Here is a 13,352-nt window from a genome sequence, read left to right as displayed (position 1 = left end):
ACTTTAAGAGACTCAGGAAATAGACGCATGTTTCTTAATGCTTTGAGTTTACATGTTTAATTTACTACTTCACTGTCTACGACATGAAATCCACCTAAAGACTGAAATGCAGATCATAAGACATGGATGTGGCTAAAGGCTCAAACCAGACAGGGCGTTTTTTTCAATCTTTGGTAAAACAAGATGACCTTCTTTCCTTTCTCAGTTAAAATAAAATCTAGGTCTAAGGTTTGAAGTGAAAGGAAAATGATACAATATTTTTGTAGGTTGACTTACGATGAGATTCTGTTTTGCTGCGTCAATTTCCTCCGTCGCTATCGCCATTTTTCTGGCTCAAGGTGCAGGACTGTGACGTTCCTGTTCATAGTTCCTAATCCCTTATCTGCTAATGCTAAAGAGTCAAACATGAAGATGAATCGTGAGAGATAATATTGCAGCTGCAGGGAGTGCTGCTCCCCAAAACACAGAAACAGGGGCCAACGCAAACTCTCAATGTAGAAAAACCCAAAGGAAAATAAAACAAGCCCTTTCAACACAGTAACACTCGCACTGCAGTTACATGTCATTAAAAAGCTCAACGATTATGGAAACCATATTTCAGTTGTAACCGTCCACTTGATACTTGTGGCATTGCACTCATATTTCATTGCTCGAGTAGAAAAGGGTTTTTGTCATTAACTCACTGAAATCCAAAAACGCTTTTTATGTTTTGATTTTCTTTCAAATGAAGCCAGAACAGACAATTATTTTATTGTTTTATACATACTCCTGACAAATTATTTCAATCTGCCGTTGAAGTCCATATTCTGTTTATCGTCAAGCATGCAGGAAAAACTAATTACAACTTGAATGCGGGAAAACATTTATTGAAATGAACGTGTTATGTAAAATTAGATACTAAATTTAACATATTCATAAAAATGAGTATTAATAAATAAACACACCCATCTCACTAAAACATCACCAAGGTCACCATCATTCACTCGTGTCTGCTGTAACTGTTTCCCAACTCAACTTTCCATTCGTTTCATAGCACCCCCCACTGTACTTTCCATCCCACTGAACTGTGGAGCACTAATACTGGCGGCTCATCATATTATGTCCTTTAAGTTCATCTATATACAGTGTGTCCTAAACCACTGTACAGAAGTGCTAATCATTTTCAGGGCAAGCGTATAGTACCATCAAAGTTAAGCTCAGCCGTAGCTGGAATTTGTTACCCTCTGGGTTATTTTTAGGTTCTCCTTGCTAACTATCTGCCTTTTGGACTTGATTGGAGATTAGCGCTGTTTTCATTCTGGCTCTGAGTAAACATCCTTCCACTTATTTTCAAGCTCTGAATCCTCCCACCGCGGCTAACTGGATGGGCACCTGCTATTTTTGGGAGGATATGTCGAGGGGTATTCTAAAGAGAGACGGGCTTGTTTTACACCCTGATCAGAATCTATAAATAATATCTGTGTGTGTGAGAGGGTGGGTGTCAGGGGGGTATGTGTCTCTGGGTGATGATGTGTGTGTATGTGGCTTGTGTACATGCATGCTGAGCATATGGGTGTGTATTTCTATGTGAGGCAGACAAACGGAGACTAACTCGAGTGAGTGTTGAAATATAACTACATACTCCACAGTTTTTTTGTGTGGTGTCACTTTGACGTTTGGAAGAGTTGTTAATTATTTCGCAGGTCATGAGATACTTTACTGTGTTAAAAAACAAAAAGAAAACAAATGATATATTATACGTTATTGTCAGTGAGTCAAATAATGTCGACTATATTGCAACGTGTTGATAATTGTATTAAACTACTGATTGAGAAGTTTGTGGAGGATTGTCAGTATTTGCTTCGTAACATGATTGTGTGTAAAGATTGATGGCAAAATGGTTCCTTAAATTAAAGCCAAAACATGTTGATCGCCCCCTGGTGGCTGTCTGCAGTATAGGTCATAAAGTCTGCCTCCTCCCTGCAGATGGGAGAGGGGCCATACAAAAAAAATCAAAGTTTTTCCAGTTTTAGGTTGTACGTATGGCGGTAAAGTACGATTCAAAACTGTTTTTTGATGCTATAAGAACCGGGTGAGACGTCATGATTGACAGCTGAGATTGACTCATGATTGGGACAGGCGGGAGTATTTGTTTGCCTCAGATACGACAGCTCCATGTTGGATGTAACACGTTGGTTAAATTCCCATGAGAATGGGTAGCAGTTGCTATAGCAACAAAATGTACATCTGAAAGCTTTTGGCGGCGGGATACACTGAAAGTCACAATGTTTGCTGCAGTGCTTGTAGTGTGTGATCACAGGCCCTGACAGCTGGTCTGGTTCAGGACTGTGAAGGTTATGATCACAGTGACTGATTTCTATCTCAGCACTCACCCAGGCAACATGGCCCCAAGACCCCTGCCCAGACCCTCAGACAGCTGGACCCTGGTTCTGGTTTCACTACTAGTTCAGTCTGCACAACTACAAACGGGAGGTTGTGGTCTGTTCCATGAACCACGTCTCGATGTGTCTAAATATCTCCACACTTATAATTATACTGGCACTTGTTGCAGAATAATATCTAAGAGCAGATATAAAAGATCGAGAGGAAAAGAGTAAAACCTTCTCCCTCCTTTTTTTTGCTTTTCATGACTAATGTCGATTTTTTCTTTTCCAAACCACCCTTCTCCTCCTCCTCTTTCCCTCCCTGTACTTTCTCCACTACTTTCTCCAGCCCCTTCGCGCCAGCTGTGGTCTGCACAAAAACTGATTTTCAGAGTGTTAACCACCATGTTCTTCCTGCCGACGGCAGGATTTCATTTGCAGAGCACAGGGGGCCAATATCTAGGGTAATTCCCAGGGTTTAGTGCCACTGATCTCTTCCCAGCTCACCTTGGGGAGAAAAATTAAAGCGGCGATAAGGCCTTACCCTGCCCAGGACCATGTTCACCCTGTGCTGCCCGCCGCCTCACTGCTGTCAGCTACTGGAGACTCACACAGACAACACCTGGTCCGTCTCAATTTCACCGTCTGTAGGCAGTGGTACACAAACTGCAGGTGATATGATAAACAATATAATACATATTTACTTTCTTCCTTTCAAGAATCTCTTGTGAGTAAAAAGTAAAAAACTAAACAAATGTTTTCTGTATTTTTTTTTAACTAGTTCTCATCACTACTAAGGATAAAAGTTTGTGTTTTATTTTTTGTCTTTTGTTAATTCTAAGAAGTTAAATTGAAGCTTTACTACAAAACAAAAATAAGAAATAAACAAATACATAATTATTGAAGCATAAATAACCTAAAGTACCACAGATTTGACCAGTTAGCAGCATAACTATCATGAATTCACCGCACAAAAATACCTAGATACATGTACTTAGTGCTAATTGCTTAAAGACAGATACCTGTTTTAAATTAAAAGTGTTATCTGTACATATAGTGTATGCATTATTTTCATTCTTTAACAGCTAAGAATATAGTGAACCATCCCTGAAACAGGGAAACGAAATCCAATAGTTTCTGTCTGTATAATAATGTCTTCCCAGCAGCAAATTACTTCTCCTCCATTTAATAAAAACCTTGTCCATGACCATTTTTTAGTACTTGGATAAATGTCATTCCCCCGTGAATGTGACATCTACAAAAACTCCTAATTTTAATTTAAATTGTGTTCAAAATGACATCTTTCCATTTAGAGGAGTAAGAGACGCATCAACTAATGAAATGTCAAAAGATTGAGTCACTTTTTTTTTTCACAATCCAATTAAAGTGGGGAGGTATATGTGATTCCCATGTACTGTATGTTCAATGAAATACAAAATTGGTTTCAGGGGTTTCTTATGAGGAAATTAAAAAGAAATAAAAAGTTTCTGATCTTTTAGTGCGTGAGCCTTTCAAGGACATCGCTCGTCATTGCGTTGGTCGTGTACCTCAACTCATGGGAGCAATTAAAGGCAAAGTGGAAAATAAATAGCAACAGGAAACACACACAGTTTATAATAGCCACCTTCATTCATTTAGAAAGACATTTACTATTTCTTTTTTAATTATTGTTTCTAGCACTGTAGTTCTCAAATGGGTTGTATCAGATGACTAAAGGGGTAAAACATGGATTGAACGTGTGCCGACTTTTATTTCTCTTCAAGTCACTTTTCATCCTTATTAGTCACTTCCCCTAATGAATGATTAAAATAGTTGGGTCAGGGGGTGGGAACTTTTTTCGGAGGGTTCGGGCAAGATGACAGGAAAAGTTTTAGAACCGCTGTTCCAGTAGGAGTAAAATAAAGGGAGTAGAAATATCACTAATCCTCTGACATCTTCACGTAAATACGTGAAACGTTGAAAGCAGACACAACCACACACACAGTTTCTTCCTTCACACTGGTGGGAGGCCTAGAGAAAAACCATTTCTGCACATCAGGGGGTGGTGGGGGACGACTTGTGGGTTTAAGTGAAACCAAATGAGCTGATGTCTTCCCGATTAAATGCGCAAGTTATTGTTTCTTTTAAAAAAAAGTGCATCACGTCATGCTCCCTCTCTCCTTCATACACGACAGGACGGTTAGTTTGACGTTTCGGCGTGCGGAGTGCTGTGCAATGTGTTTCCAATCGGCGGGAGATGTGAAGCCCGCGATGGGGCATGCACGCCGCCCTTTGAAATGATGCACCAGGAGGAAAACATAAACAAATGTTTGCCACCAGGCACGTTCAAATCTAACCCCCCCACCCCCAGCCTCCGCCTTTCACCGCCCGCCCACCCCCGCTCTGCAGAAAGCCACAACCTCACATGTGACACATTATCAGGGAGGCAGAAAACATGTTTTTGGAATTAAACTATTACAAGTCCTCCAAACAAGATAAATTTCCTAATTGGGTCCTTTCACAACATTTACATATTGCCTTTCTTTTTTTCTCCCCTCCTCCTGTGAGGTGGGTGTTTGCTTGTTTGCTGGGTGTCAAGTCGAGGGGTCCCATGGAGGTATAGAGGAGCAGCCTGGTGGAGAATCAGGCTGGGACAGAGCTACGCTGGGAGAGAGAGAGCGGCCGCGTCGACATTCGAAGCAAAACAAACAGTCTGACTTCTAAGCCTTGGCAGACCCTGCTGATGGGTCCCTCGCTTTCTCAGCTTTCCTCCCAGATGCCTTTTTAAGCCCTTTATTCTTTTTTTTTTTTTTTTTTACTAGCACTCTTTGCTCCTTTTTCTTTGCACTGCTTTTAGAGTGTGTGCGTGTTTCAATAATCCCCACAGTGATAGGAGGAAAAAGAAGGAAGGGACAAAGACAGAACCAGAGCGATACAGGGCACGGAGTGAAAGTGGCACGAGGGGTTCCTTAAGATGTCATTTCCAATCAGCTATATGCTCCATTTGAAGACACAATCACACACATGGACACACACCATGCTGCCATAAGAACGCTCATAGCTAATGTGAAACCATACTCTCAAAATGGCCAATTCCCACTGAACCCAAAATAGCTTCACTCCGCACTTTAACAACTCCTCACTTTCCCTGTCAAGTTGAGCAAACACAGACGTCACGACTATCAGAGGAGTCGTCCCTCTCCCCGGCCCACTGCTGAGACGCTGCTGCTGCTGCTGCTGCTGCAGAGAAACCCAATCTATTGTTTGATGTGACCAGACAGATTGTCTTCCAAATACTTTGTGTAAACAAGCCTCATTTTAACCTTCCCCAAAGTGTGACTTAATAAAGATGAAAACACGAGGTGTCCGTTTCCACCCTCTTCCACAGCGGGGCAGGGCGGAATGGAAACCACATGCGTAAATACACCCCGGTGCGCGGCGCTAAGTGTGAGCATGAGAGGAGAAACAGTAATCAGATTGGTTTCCTGTGACAAACAATAACATTTATTTTAAAGCAGCAGCACTTTTTTCTCAGGCTGGCCCAGTAGCTCCCATGGTAATCAGAGCCAGACTCGTCTTGGCTCCGAGACGTTGGGATGTTGCTACCTAGCCTATAGTCTCTGGGCTGTGGTGGGCCGAGTGGGAGGTCACATGCGGTTCTGCTCTTTAAGAAAAGCTCTTGTTTGGAAGAGGAAGAGGATTCAGTGTGATCATTGGTGAAGATTTTAAATAAAGAACTTAACAGGTTTTATCACCTGGAATTTTCATCTACTTAAAGAAGTGCAACAACAACAACTTATCTTGTGGTCTCAGACCTAAGAGGCGCTTGGCAGGACAGTAATTCTAAAATACTAATAATTTATTTGTGGCTAGGGTGATACATCAGCCAGGGTGTATTTGGTGTATGTATTTGGTGTATTTGTGGCAGTACAAAAATGCCAAAGCATGTTTACAATGGCTTAGAAATGATATTTCCATCACATAAAAGAGAAATGACTGAGTGTGTTGCTAATGTTAAATGTTCTGCTCATTATATCATCATATCTTGATTAAATTATGAAAAAACAAAACAAGGTATATCAAGCAAAGACTTAATTATATGCTAGAAAAAATTCAAAAGCTATTGCTGGGGATACAGCGAATTAATCAAACATGATCACCAGAGCTAGTTTGGTTTAAATGAATGTTTCCAAGCTAATTGTGAATTAAATATGTATTTATTTGAAGCATAATGTAATCTTATGTAATCGGGTACAGATGGCAACAATTTCCCTTTATTATTTTTTTATGGTATACCATAACATAAGAAAAATATGCTTATTGATTTCAGCTTTATTGAATATGTTTTGTGTTGAGCAGAATCTGAAATTTAAATGCTCTGGTGTAATTAGTGAGAATACAGGTTTATAGTATCGGAACAATATTTTACCTCTGTCTCGATCGCTCCCTGTGAGGATCTGCTTTAATTATTTAATATGAAAGCTTATCTCGGTTTCCCTCTATTTTCATAATGAGTGATGGCTCCGCTGCCCCATGTAGCTCAGATTAACTGTGATCAAGTGGAGGCCTGTGGGAGCTCCCAGCATGCTTACGGTCCCTTAACAGACAAACGCGCCGACGATGATGGATCACGCGGTTTTCATCACAAACTCATACGAGTGTCTGCTCAACTCAACTTAAGGGCTTCTGACCTGAGAGTTCCCCCCTGTTGGGGTGGTTTTAGTTGGACAAATTTCCACCCCTACAGGGTCTCTCCCGGCTGCGAGGGGAGTGGCTGCGAGACTCATCTGCCTCTTATTACGCACCCAAATTGAGTACGTACACAGTGGATGTGTTAATGGATAGAAATGTGGAGCAGGGACATGGCGTGCAGGGCTGCAAGAGAAACTTCTCCCACAGCCTGTTAAACTGCCAGGGACTCTCAGTTTATCTCTGCTATTACGTCCAGTATTCGGTTACTTGGCAGAGGCTGGAAACTCAGATATTTCTGTCTTATTTATTTACACACTGCACATGTGAGTTTTTCCCTCAGAGACAAATGAAGAACTTCAGAAATGTACAGTATTTCTCCTCTTACTTTCACTTTTGTGGCCTGATGATGTGCCCTAGAATTTCATGCCAAATGCTAAAGTAGATACTGGAGTCTGGGCCCAGCTGCTGTCTTATATATAAGCTCAACCTTCCCTGAATTACAAAACAAGCATTTGCTGCAAAGGATATCAGCACAAACCCTCAAGAGTGATAACTACACTTTCAGAAGAGCTGTGCAGGAAAGTGATGAAAATAAATGGACTGTTTTGGAATCCTCTTCCTAATTTGACGAGCGGGTGAGGGAAATTAGTTTCACATGCTGCACATAAGTGGGCGGGGATTACCTTGTGAGGGCTGCTGGTGGCGGAGGCAGAAGCAAGCAACCTGTGGCCAGTGTGGAGAAACTCTCATGGCCACAGTCTGTGCCAGTTGTTTGATACTGTAGCTCTGCATGACGAGGGCCTCGCTGAGCCCACAATGGATCATGCATGACCACAACACTTAAATATAGAAGTGCAGGCTGTAAAACTGCAGCTACTGTAATCTACCAGTAGCTGATGGTATATGTTGCAGAAGTGTAGCGATGACTGATCAGGTTTTTTTTTTTAGAGATACACATTTAATTTACGTTGAAAGAGACGAGTTCTTTCTCAAGTCAGCTGCATGTTGAAAATCACTGACTGTATGTTCAGTATCAACACATTTGCAACTCACCAAATATGTAAATTAACAGCATATCCTTAGTTTCCTACAAAATATATTTGCAGTTCAGTTGTTTAGGAACATAAGTTGTTGTTGCATTGTGGGAATTGTAGGAGTCATATTTTTGGAGCTGAATATAGATGCTAAATCATTGGAGCGCTGCAACAAGGACAATGTTGACTGTCCTCCTGAAAGTTGGATAGGAAAATGTGTACCACGCTCATGTCTGCATCTCTTTGCTAAATATGGAACTAGACCAAGTAGGTAATTAGCTTAACTTAGCGTTAAAAGAAGACCAAGCGAGGGCAAAGAGCTGAGCAGCAGACTTAAAAAAGCAACTCTGACGTAACCCGTTCACACATATCCAGTATGTATAATTTGCACATGAGAAAAAATGCAATCTTTGTGGTTCCACAGAAGATAGATGCTATAAATATGTTTTGGTGACGAGAGGTATTGCTTCCAATCATTAGCTAAGCTTCTACTCTCGATGCTAGCTGCACAGGCCCATAGATCATATATTCTCGATTTCCCCCTGGTGGCTGGCTGGAGTACAGGTCATAAACCCCACCTCCTCCATGTTAGTGGATAGAACATTGACTAAATTAAAAGTTAGAGTGCAAGTTGAATAAAGATGGCTGCTTATGCACCACCCAAGATCAAACTCCCTGTTAAATTACAGGTGGCATCACTTATTAGGATCCTTGTAGTCAACACTCAAAAAACATAATCAAAGAGGTTAGTGAGCTGTCCCAATTAACCAAGGTAAAAATCCATATCCAGCAGTATTGATATACGTTGACAGACCCTTTTCTTCTCGCTCTGTGTCAAAACACAGAACATTTTACCATTAAGAGACAATCAAACAGCGAGTGTTCTGGTATTCATACGACGGAGTAAAAAACCGAAGGGAGCGAGGATTAGAAACAGCTTGGAGTGCAAATTGAATTAGCCCTTTTGAGATGACTCGGGCTAAGAAATGAAATGTCATCCTCGTCCATGCAGGCAGAAATGCAAAACATGTGAATGTGAAGAGCATCTTTCTTTCTTTCCCTTCCTTCCTTTCATTTTCTTTTATATGCTGACTCTTTTTCACTGTACAGAGATCTGTCAGGCGTAAATCATCGAAGAGAGGATGAGAACCAACCGCCTGCAGACAAACAGACTCACGCTGCATGGCGAGTCGCACAGCTGTCTTCAAATTATGTGTCACAGCTTTAACCCTGCGTGGACCGAGTAATGCTGCACCTCCCACCAATGAAAAGACAGTTCTCAAGGCTGATTCATAAGTTAGAGGAATTGTGCTGTGCAGTAATCATGCCTGTGTTTATGAAACAAAAAATCCATCTAGAGCTGAAGGTTTTGTCCCCAAATTATTATCTAAATAATCATTTAATAAGATTAATCTTTATGTATTGAGCCACAAACAATGGAATATAGTGAAACTGCTTTGAAAAGATACATATTTAAGAATGAATACAAGTGTAATCATTACGAGTTCTCTGCTAAGGACACTTGCATTGAAGTAATAATCCACCGGTAAATCTGAAACTCAGACATTAGGGTGTTTCAGTGACCTGGAGCTCAAGTATGCAGCTTGTAGACAAAGTGATCAAGTTTCACAGAAGCATGAGATTCTCTGTCACTATTTTTATAGACCTACAATCTCAACCTGCTTTTCTCCTCTGCTGGGAAGTTATGTGCAGCTCCCCGGTGCTTTGATTTGAAGTTGATACGCAAACCTCATCGCTTTTAATACTGTGAGCAGCAGACGAGTGGGAGAGGGCCGGGTGTTTCTCCGTTGCTCTAACGGTGCTGGTGTTGACTCCAGAAACTGGCTCGCACGATGCATTACATTTCTTCAAGAGTTGGTTTTGGGAGAACACGCAACTTCGAGTCATAAGAGTGTGATCATGCAGCAAGAATTTGTGTTTTATGGTTTTGCTGATGATTTACGTTCAGCGGTATTTGTTATCACTATAATTTAGTTAATGTGCATTAGACTGTCCCAGGCTTTATGATACTGCTGCACAAGGTTGAACACTGACTTCGGAGGCTCATGCACATACACACAATTTAATTCTCCAAGTAGAGGATAGTGCTGCAAGTAGCACAGAGGACAATGGAAGTGTTTCCAGGGGACACTAAAAAGCGATGGACCCAGCAGAGGCAAACTTTCTGTGAAATGACTTTAAAGTTTTGAAGTGACTGAAGTCTGCTATTAAAAAAAACAACCACATCACTTTTCTCTGTCCCCCCGGAAACATTTCCATTGTCATCTGTGCTACTTGCAGTGTGTTTCCAGTTTCGGTTGTGTTTTATGTTTATTTGCAGCACATGTGCTTCAATTGATGAATAAAAGATAGTTCATGTTTTCACTGGAGAGAAAATAATACATAGTCTCATGTTGTTATGGTTCTTAATTTTAAAAATGCATATTAAAATCTTTATCTGTTTTAAAAAACGATGCTTTACTTATTTAGATGCAATTATGAGTTTGTGAAAGAGGTTTAAAATGTAATGCAGCCAACAGGACGTCACCTACTGTATCTGGATGGAGGGCTACTTTGCTACAGATACACGGCACATGCTGTACTGTGATGATGGGTCTGAAACTAGGTTATCCATCACCGGCCGTCCTCAGTCCACAGGTCTCTCGCTGATACCACATCCATTATCAGGTTGTGTGGATACAAGAGAGAAAATGAAAGGAGTCCCCCCCCCCCCCAACAGGAGTCTGCATTAAAAAACGTATGGACAGATGTGGGAGTCCGGCAGATACTCTTCAGTTTGAGGACACAAACTCAGGAATGTCTTCTTGTCAATGATGAAGTGGTGCAGAGGGACAGACATGATAGTAGCTGACTTTTAAACAAATAAAAACCAAGTGGTACGACTGGTATGCACTATCAAATATTGAAAATATATTTTTTTTTTGAAGCAGAAGTACACGGTATGAACATAGTGCAGCACAAGAAAGTACCGTGTGTAAAGGAAATGCGTTTTTCCTCTGCAACATGAGGCAGAAAAGAAGAAAACCCAGACTCGGCCAAAAGTGCTTTTTCATATTGTAAATTAAGGAGAAGACTGTGGCTTTCAAAGCAAACCATTATGATAGTTAACGTAGAACCACTTAAAAGACCAGCTGCGGGAGTGACGTGAATAATGGTGTTTAATTTGTCTAATCTTAGCAGGAGCAGTGGGTGGCTGCAGTGGGTGGGTGGGGGCCAGTGTGTGTGTTTGGGGGTTTGGGTGGGGGGGTTCGCTGTTACCCTGCTGGCACTTGAAGAGAACTGCCTCCACCACAATGTGGTGCAAATGCCCTGAACTACCATTTGGCTGTGTCGCTGTTGTTTTTTTTTTTGTGCTGTTCCCCCTTTCATTTGTAGTTTGTCTGTTGTTAACATGTGTGCACAGAAGACACACACACACACACGGTGGGACCACTGCAGAGAACTGAGCGCAGGATGAAGTTCGGCACGTGCCAAAGAGCTCTTGATTAACTTGATTTTCCTGTTTCTCCGTTCAAGGAGACTGTAATTTGCCCGAGCGCCCATAAAATCCCTATAAATAAATAATGTAAGAACTGTACAGATGTAGTTTGGAAAGAATTTACAAGGGAGAGTTCCTCGGACCCTTCTTCGCCACGACATTCACTTGGCTGCGTTACAGCGCTGCACGTATGGTGGGCCGTATTTAAAATGCCAATAAAATTGTCTCCTTTTGGACGCAGGTTTGTCTGTGGCCGCTCTCAGCGTGAGTGGTTTGAAAACACAAAATAATGCAGATATCAACAGTTTTGTGAGTGTTCGTCATCCAAGGCCTGTGGTTTATGCAGAGCTATATTTCCTTTATTTTATTTTCCTAACTGAATTCAGTGGTGCTGCGTCTTGTTCCAGCCAGCACCAGTTTGGCAGTGGAAAAATCCAGCGCTGATTTTTCTTTTTTAAATATATATATCTACTGCTTGTTTTCAATTTGACACAGTTTTACTTTCCTGTGAAGTACAGTCGTGGAGCGGAGACATCACTCCTGTGATTCTCCGACCAGCTCTGCTCGCTGTTGGTTTACATTGGAACGGGAGCTGTTGCTCTACGCTACGAGCAGCTAGATAGTCTCCTGCTATTTATTGTTATAATCCCTCAGCACACATTATAATTATGTGACAGGGCTAATACTTAGCGCGGCAGAATGTAAACTCGCGTGACATCAAATGCTGGTGTTGAATTTCACACGGGCTCGAAGAAAAAGGAAGAAATGTCTTTTAAGTGTGAAAGTATAAATACTAATATCATCTGCAGCATCAATGAAAACAAACCGTGGTCGTGGACGGTGGACGAGAGGAGGAGACGGCAGAGCAAAACGTGTGTGTGTGTGTGTTTGTGTGTGTGTGTGTGTTTGGATCTCACCTAAATTAAACCATGTGGTCACCAAAAGTCCCCCCGCCCCCACCTCAATCTCCTCGTTCCTTGAACCCAGACCCCTCATTGACCTTCCAGGCGCTCATTGTCCCAAAGTGAGACTTGATTAGTGGCCTAAGCCCTGTGAAGGTTCGCCTCAGTGGCCACAGCTGATCTTTTATACTAATTTCGGATTAATGCGGGGTCTGCAACACTGCGTAAACACCGCCACTGAGAAGGCCCCTGCCACACAGAGCTAAACATTAATCCTCCTTAATGCTGAGAGTCAACTTCCAGTCCTTATCAGAATTTGTCTTAATCTCTGCCTAGGCTGTACAAAACTCCACTGCTCGATAAGTAAAATGTACACCACCAAACAACAAATGAGTCAATGAGCTGTGCTGGTGCAAGAAAGAAAGAAAAAAAAAAAAAACACACACACAAAGCACGATGTTGTGGCGAAGAATAGAAATGAAGCCAGACTTACCTTAGAGATCTTTAAAACAGCTGTCCTGGCTCGCAGATTCTAAATGAAGATTTAAGGAAGACAAAGGGAGGATGGCGAAGACTACACGCTTTGCTTCTAATCAAAACCATTCACAAGTTAATTTCTAGCTCTGTTTCGTGCAAATTTCACTCTCTCATTCCTCGATTCAACAAGTTTCCCTGCTCCCTTTCTTATTTTTTCTCTCTCATGCCGTTACCAATCCACTGATGTGTGGGTTTTGACCATGTGGGTCCTAGTCCCTGTCTAGTCTAGCGCCCTTCCCTACGACTGAGTGCGCTCGTCTGTAATTTTCTCAATATGAGATATGTGATATATTATTTCAGCAAATATCCAGGCTCAGTTCGGCTGCGTTTCAGATGCTCTGATTTA

General features: G+C 41.6%; 1 protein-coding gene across 1 annotated transcript in view; it reads right to left on the bottom strand.

The window, feature by feature from the left end:
- The window catches only part of pitx2 (paired-like homeodomain 2), a 49,813-nt gene extending 36,663 nt beyond the window's left edge, over positions 1–13,150 (bottom strand). The window contains exon 1 of the mRNA XM_069531225.1: positions 12,963–13,150. The gene's annotated coding sequence lies outside the window, so the exon portion shown is untranslated. The remainder of the gene's footprint in view (positions 1–12,962) is intronic.
- Positions 13,151–13,352: the final 202 nt, after the last annotated feature.

Source organism: Paralichthys olivaceus, chromosome 9 (genome assembly GCF_024713975.1).
Source record: "Paralichthys olivaceus isolate ysfri-2021 chromosome 9, ASM2471397v2, whole genome shotgun sequence".
Classification (NCBI taxonomy): domain Eukaryota; kingdom Metazoa; phylum Chordata; class Actinopteri; order Pleuronectiformes; family Paralichthyidae; genus Paralichthys; species Paralichthys olivaceus.
This window is presented reverse-complemented; position numbering and strand designations above follow the sequence as displayed.